The sequence below is a fragment of the Pogona vitticeps genome, chromosome 2 (genome assembly GCF_051106095.1).
Source record: "Pogona vitticeps strain Pit_001003342236 chromosome 2, PviZW2.1, whole genome shotgun sequence".
NCBI lineage: Eukaryota > Metazoa > Chordata > Lepidosauria > Squamata > Agamidae > Pogona > Pogona vitticeps.
This window is the reverse complement of record NC_135784.1, coordinates 16,615,420-16,622,957: the sequence shown is the minus strand read 5'-3', so window position 1 is coordinate 16,622,957 and position 7,538 is coordinate 16,615,420. Positions and strand designations below refer to the sequence as shown.

Sequence of the window (7,538 nt, the reverse complement as noted above, 5' to 3'; positions counted from 1 at the left end):
GAAAAGAGTAGAGTTGCAATTAGCAATGAGACGCCAGCAGAAAGAAACAGGGATTGAAGGGGAAAGAGAGCCAAAGCTGCGAACAGGCTGCTTCCCTGTACCTGGTTTGCAAACTTTCCTGGGCTGTTGAGGTCACCTGGTGAGTAAGAGGAAAAGAATAAGAGAGGTTTCTCAGAGAGAGAGAGAGAGAGAGAGACGGGGGGGGTCTTGCAATAGTGATTGCAGAGATGATGTGGATGATGTACAGACATTCTGGCCAGTAATTTTTTTAAAAAAAGAAATGGTGACTGCCATTTTAAAGGCTGAACATTCACTTGTGCTGCTTTACTGCATCCATCTATCTTGTATTTGATTGCCTTCCCTGTTTTCCAGGAAAACCATTGAATTGCAGAGCACAGAAATCTTTCACCTGCGATAGACACTGCTTGGTTTATTTGCGCTCCAACTCCTCGAATTCTGTGAAAATTCCTAGGGTGGAGTTCTGGGCTGAAGACACCCCTCTTCACGCACTTACATTTCCCTCGAAGACTACTCAACAGAGGGTGCATTTGAGGCCTCAATTTCCTGCCCAATTTCTTTTCTGGATATTCTAGTCTCCTGCCCTTTCAGCTCTACAGTGGGCCCCTCCCAAAGAACTGCGACTCCCAGGAAGCATTGCAGCCCGAAATAAAGGTCTAGAATGCAGCCTCAGAAGTCTTGGTTCTGGTACAGGTGAGGGAATTACAGGCATCCGATGGTATGAGTTTGTGGACTGGGATTCCCAAGATTTTGGGGGTGGGGGAGGGACTCTTGAAATGTTCTGGGAGTTGGAGTCTGAAAATTCTATTCCCACCTCTGGACTGTCTTGTTTCAGGGGTTTTAGAGAGTGAGCGTTATGGTGCAGTGGTTAAACTGCAGTCCTGCAGCCAAAACTCTGCTCATGACCTGAGTTCAGTTCCATGAATCAAGGCTGACTCATCCTTCCATCCTTCTGGGGTTGGTAAATTGAGTACTCAGCTCACAGCGGTGGTGTGGGGGTAGGAATATATAGCCTACAGGACTGACCCGCTTCAGGCAGACTTGGACGAAACAGATGCCCCGGATCTGTTTCAGTTGGGCTTCAGGTCGCACCATGGTACAGAGATGGCATTGGTCGCTGTGGCGTTCAGCTCTGCTCTCACCTGTCCATCACAGCTGGGCAGAGGAACCTCAGCCAATGAGAGGACAGAGGGTGGTGCAGAAGTGGGAGGAGCTGAGTTATATAAGGGGTGTGTGTGGAGTTTTGAGAGATCAGTTTGAGAGATGAGTGATTAGAGGGATTGATAGAAAGTGAGAAAGAGCCCGTCAGCGAGGGGAAAGTCTGTGTGAGCTAGTGTCTTAAAACAGTGATTGACTAATTGATTTTACATCAGTGATTTACTACTTTTATTTCTTGTAATCAATAAATCTTTTATTTGTTTGAAAGAAACCCTTGTCCTTTTGATTTAAAGGATAGGTTGGTGGCAGCAGTTTTTGGTGAGAGGTAGTGAGCACTCTTATAGGCCTGGAGGGGTAGAGGCTTGAGAGTGGCCTGCTACAATATAAATTGGTGTCCAGCGTGTGGGATACAAATTGATCCAGTAAAGCCTTGTACTGGAAAGGTGCCCAGAGCAGGGGTCTTTATTCAGGGACGTCTGAGGGAGCGCATGGGTAACCTTCTAGGACTTGTCTCACGGGGAGAAAGTCTAGTAGAAGGGAGTGCAAACTCAGATTGGGGATTAAGATAGGGAGGCTCTGTGGTAACCATTTCTGTGGAGAGAGTTGCCCAAGACAGAAATCTCTGGCAGTTTGGCTAGCTTGTCCTGAGTTTAAGGGAAAACTCTGAAGGGACAAAAGCGGAGCCAAGGGCAGATACGCTGAGAGGACTCAAGACAGCTAAACCTAGGACAGGGTAAAGCTGTGGGCTTTGAGTGATTTTGTGGCCTGAGGCAGAGAGAGAAGTTCTGTCTGTGGTGGGAGGCCTAGCTGGAGGCAGAGGCCGAGACACTGTAGCTAGATTACCAGCACTGGTGAAGCAGCAACTTTATAACACAGACTAGCACTGACAGGAAAAAAGTGTACTGTAGTTTTAAATCGAGGCTTGTAAGTTGGATCTGAAGCCTGAGGAAAGGAAAATGCCTTTGACTAGGGGAAAGAAAGCTGAGCAGGTGCCTTATGAAATGGCAGCTGGGTCAGATAGTGAAAATGGGGATGTTGAGGGAGGATTTACCTCAGCTCAGGAGGGAGAGTCCTCCAGGGAAGACCCAATAGAGTTCAGAAAATGGAAATTTGAGCTAGAAATGAAGGCCAAAGCTGAGGAAAGACAAGCCAAAGCTGAGGAAAGACAAATGGCCTTACAAATGGAGAAAGAGAAAATAGAGATGGAGAAAGAAAAACTGGCCTTACAAATGGAGAAAGAGAAAATGGAGATGGCGAAAGAGAAAATGGAGAGGGAGGAAAGAATGAGGCAGAGAGAAATGGAGGCCCAATTAGAGAAAGAGAGAATGGCTTTTGAGCTTAGGAGATTAGAGCTGGCAGCTCAGGCTAACAATAATAATAACAATACTGGCAGAGATGATTCTGAGGGAAGACAGTTATCAAAGGCAGATCTAAAGAAATTCCCTGTTTTCAGAAAAGGAGATGATCCAGAATCATTCTTATTGATGTTTGAAAGAGCTTGTGAAGATTTTTCTGTGAGGGATTCTGAAAGAATGATAGTATTGAGATCCCAAATTACAGTGGTGCCTCGCATAGCGAGGTTAATCCGTTCTGGAATAAAAAAAGCCATAGAATAAAATAAAAAATTCCGTTCCGGAATAAAAAAAGCCATAGAAATGCATTGAACTTTGTTCAATGCGTTCCTATGGCTTGAAAACTCACCGTTCAGCGATGTTTCTTCATAGCGCCGCCATTTTTGCACCCTCGTTAAGCGAGGGCAGGGCGCAAAAATGCGGCGCGGACCTTCCGGCGGCCATTTTGGAACCGCCGATCAGCTGTTCTCCCCGGCTTCGTTCTGCGAAGATCGCTAAGCGAATCGCTTAGCGATCTTCGCAAAGCGAAAAAACCCCATAGGGGCCATCGCTGAGCGAATGCTCCAGCGATGGCCCAGAGTGCCTCGTTAAGCGATTTCATCGCTCAGCGAGGCACTCGTTAAGCGAGGCACCACTGTAGTGGTGGACTGGCAGAAATCTATGCGGAGACGTCTATCGAATTAATTAAAGATTATAATGAGTTCAAAAAGTTAGTTTTTGCATAAATTCAGAACAGTTGAGACAGAAATTCAGGTCTTTGACCAAGAAACCTGATGAGTCTTACTCTCATTTAGGGGCCAACCTGTCCAGATATTAAGACAAATGGCTGGTACAGGAAAAAGCTGAGACAGTAGAAGACCTTAAAAATATTTTTGGATTGGAGCAGTTCTATTCTCTCTTACCTGGAGAACTGAGATTTTTGGTCAAGGACAAGAAACCGAGAAATTTGAGAGAGGCAGGGTAGATTGTGGATTTTATTTCCCAGATCAGAAAATCAAGTGATGAGGGGAAGGTTGTGAGAAAAGTGTGGGAAGACTCTAATAAGTACCCCAGAGGACAATTTAAAAACCAGCAGAAGGTTGGAGGCCATTTTGTGGGAAAGTCCTCAGACCAAAACCAAGCCAGAGGACAAAATTTGGAGGGAAAAGGAGGTAAAGGTGCTTGGAATGATCAATGGAACTCTAGAACTTGTTTTAGGTGTAATGAAAAAGGCCATATTGCATCCAAATAAAGAATTTGTACCACAAAAAGTAAATTTAGGTAAGCCTAAGGCAGTATACTGTGTGCAACAAGAGCAGAACAATCCACCAAGGGAGGAGTCAGTCGCTATGGCAACACAAGCTGAACTCTCTACACAGGCTGATAATATTGAACCTGATTTACCTTTGGCCAAGATTAGACATTGCTTTTTAATTAAAATGAACCAAGAGTTATTTCAAACAGCTGGGGACCATATTTATATCTTTGATAACAAATACATGGCTTTGAGGGACTCATGTTCACAAGTCACTCTGTGTCACACTGATATAATACCTCAGAAATACATCTTAAAAGGGGAAAACATGGTTGTAAAGGGAATTGGTGAAAAAGCAGTCACTTTGCCTGTGGCTGAGGTACACCTTAGGTACCGGGGATGGGAAGGACCTTGGAGAATTGGGATTTCTTCTCAGGTTCCAGCAGCGGTTTTAATTGGCAATGACCTCTCTGAGGGTTTTAGTTGTGACACGTTCCCAACAAGATAAAGCAGAGACAGCTGAGGAAGGGAGTGAAAATCAGAGAAAGGGAATGCCTGACAGTAGTAACTCAGCTGAAATTTTTCCACTTAATATTTCTCAAAGCAATGCATTCAGTCAAGAACAGAAATCAGATTCCACACTGAAACAATGCTTTGAGAGCATTTCTGAAGCAAAATTAACCCATGAAAGACCTGAGAGGTTCCACCTTGAACAGGGCTTATTGTATCAAGAGTCTCTAAGGGACGCCAAGAAAGGGGGGGGGACAATCTGCAAAAACAGTTAGTGGTGCCTATGAAATATCACCCGCAAACTAACGGGCTCACAGAGAGATTTAATGGGCCCCTTATGAGCATGATTAGGGCCTATTCTGCTGAGAACCCTTACAATTGGGATCAGAGAATACAACTTCTGTTATATGTATATATGTCTGTACCCCAAGACAGTACAGGATTTAGTCCTTTTGAATTGCTGTTTGGGAGGAAAGTGAGAGGACCCCTTGACTTAATTAGACAAAGTTGGGAGAAGATAACAGAGTCTGATCCTGAGAACGTAATTTCATATTTAGACAACCTGATGAACACTTTGAAAAGAAATCTAGAGATAGCTGTTGAAAGTTTACAGGGGCAGAAAAATAAGCAGAAAGTATGGTATGACAAGAAAGCCAGGGAAAGAAGTTTTAATCCTGGAGATGAGGTGCTCGTGCTAAGACCTCTCAAAGGGAATAAGTTACAATTAACTTGGGCAGGACCATTTAGAATCATTGCCAAAATGAATGACCTTAATTATGTAATTAAGGAAGATGGAGAACTAGGCTGGAGGGTGGTTCATGTGAATATGATAAAACCATATTATAGGGAAGAGAGCAGAGTGTTGTTTGCTATGAAAGAAGCTGATAATGAAAAACATGACTTACCCTATTGGGAAGGAAGGGGGAAAACAATATATAATCCTGAAGACGTTAAAATCAGCCCTGTACTTTCCCATGAGCAACAGTGTGAATTGAGGACCTTATAACAAAGTACCGACAGGTTTTCTCCAACAAACAAAGGGAGTAGTGCACAAGATTGATACTGGAGATGCACCCCCACAATCAGTTACTCCATATAGGGTCACTGGGCCATATGTTGAGAAGGTGTGCAAGGAGCTAGATGATATGCTGAAAGAAAACATCATTGTTCCGTCATCCAGTCCTTGGTCTGCTCCTATAGTCTTGGTCGACAAATCAGATGGCAGTGTTCGATTTTGTGTAGATTATAGGAAGCTGAATCATGTCACCAAGCCAGATGCGTATCCTATGCCCAGATTAGACAACCTAATAGAGACAATAGGGGGATGTCAATATATTTCCTGCCTAGACCTAACGAAAGGATTCTGGCAAGTGAGAATTGACCTCAAAGACCAGGAGAAAACAGCTTTTTGTAGTCCTTTTGGTTTATACGAGTTCTGTGTTTTGAGTTTTGGTCTAAGAAACTCACCGGCAACTTTCCAGAGACTTATGGACCAAACTTTACAGGGACCTAGCGATTTCACAGTGGCTTATATAGACGACATAGGTATTTTTAGCCACACCTGGAGAGATCACCTGTGTCACATAGAGACAGTGCTGCAAAGATTAACAGCAGCTGGGCTAACAGTGAAAGCAAGCAAATGCCAGTTGGGTAGCCCCGAATTGAAGTATTTAGGTCATGTAGTAGGGGGAGGTAGGATTAAACCCCTGGAAGCTAAGGTAGAAGCTACAAGTATCTGGCCTAGACCCACCACCAAGAAGAAAGTCAGATCATTTCTTGGGCTGGTAGGCTATTATAGGAGATTTATTCCTAGTTTCAGTGAGATAGCAGCTCCTTTGACTCAATTGCGGGGTTCCACAGGGGTCGATTATCTCCCCAATGCTGTTCAACATCTATATGAGGCCGCTGGGTGGGGTCATCAGGGGGTGTGGGGCCTCGTGTCATCAGTACGCTGATGACACCCAGCTCTACATCTCCTTCTCACCAACCGCAGGAGACACCGTTCTGTCCCTCCAGCGCTGCCTGGAGACCGTACTGCAATGGATGCAGGAAAATGGACTGAGGCTGAACCCAGACAAGATGGAGGTACTGAGGATGGGCGCCCCCATAGTAGGTGGTTTGGGAAACTCTCTCTTTTGGGGGGGGTGACTCTTGCCTCCAAGAGTGAAGTTCGCAGTCTGGGGTTCCATCTGGACCCAACGCTCACTATGGAAACCCAGGTGGAGTCGGTGGTCCGCACCGCCTTTTTTCACCTTTGGCGGATAGCCCAGCTGTGACCCTATCTTGATGTTGGGGCGCTCACTACCTTGATGCATGGGCTCGTAATCTCAGATTAGACCACTGTAACACTCTCTATGTGGGGCTACCTTTGAGGCTGATGCGGAAACTCCAAGTGATGCAGAATGCGGTGGCCAGACTTCTTAGTAGTGTGAGGAAATACCCACACATCACACCCACTCCGGCCACATTGCATTGGCTGCCCATTCGGTTCCGCATTGACTTCAAAGTGTTGATGCTTACGTATAAAACTCTATGTGGTTTAGGGCCTAAATATTTGACAGAATGCCTTCTCCCACCAAGAACTACCCGGGTCACTCGATCAAGTCAGGAGGTGAGGCTGAGGAGCCTTACACCGAGGGAGGCTGAAAGGAAAAAACAAGAAATCGGGCCTTCTCGGCGGTGGCGCCTCGCCTCTGGAACAACTTGCCTCCAGAGATTCGTGAGGCCCCATCGCTGGGTATTTTCAAGACCAATCTAAAAACATGGAGGTATTAGCAGGCCTTCCCTCCAGATAACAATTAAATCTTTTTCCTTCTTTGCCTATTATGTGCTATTTTTTGCCATCTTGAAGAATTTGCTTATTGTTTTTCCTTCTTGTTTATTGTTTAATTGTTTACTTTTGTATATTTTTATTTTTTGTTATATGTGTTTAAGTCTGTGTTTTTATCTGTCTGGACGCAGCCTAGAATGGTTGTTTCAACCAGATAGGTGGGGTATAAATAGAATGAATAAATGAATGAATGAATGAATGAATGAATAAATAAATAAATAAATGTATAAATAAATAAATAAAACAAGCAGCTGGTGAGATCGTTCCATACGAAGCAATGGGATTGCTTAACCAAGACTAGGCTTGGTACCAGGATAGTACTCCTAGAAGGATTCTCCTCTGTTCTCCCAGGTGGCTCATGAGGAGAAGTGCTTGGCACATAACTGGAAGGCCAGGAACTCTTCTTGCGGGTGAGCAGCAGCAGCAGCAGCAGCAG

At 44.7% G+C, this 7,538-nt stretch overlaps 1 long non-coding RNA gene across 1 annotated transcript; it reads left to right on the top strand.

The window, feature by feature from the left end:
* Nucleotides 1–7,538, top strand: LOC144587449 (uncharacterized). The gene is made up of 3 exons (XR_013542607.1): nt 1–139; nt 373–711; nt 7,454–7,538. It is a non-coding gene; the product is annotated as an uncharacterized LOC144587449 (long non-coding RNA).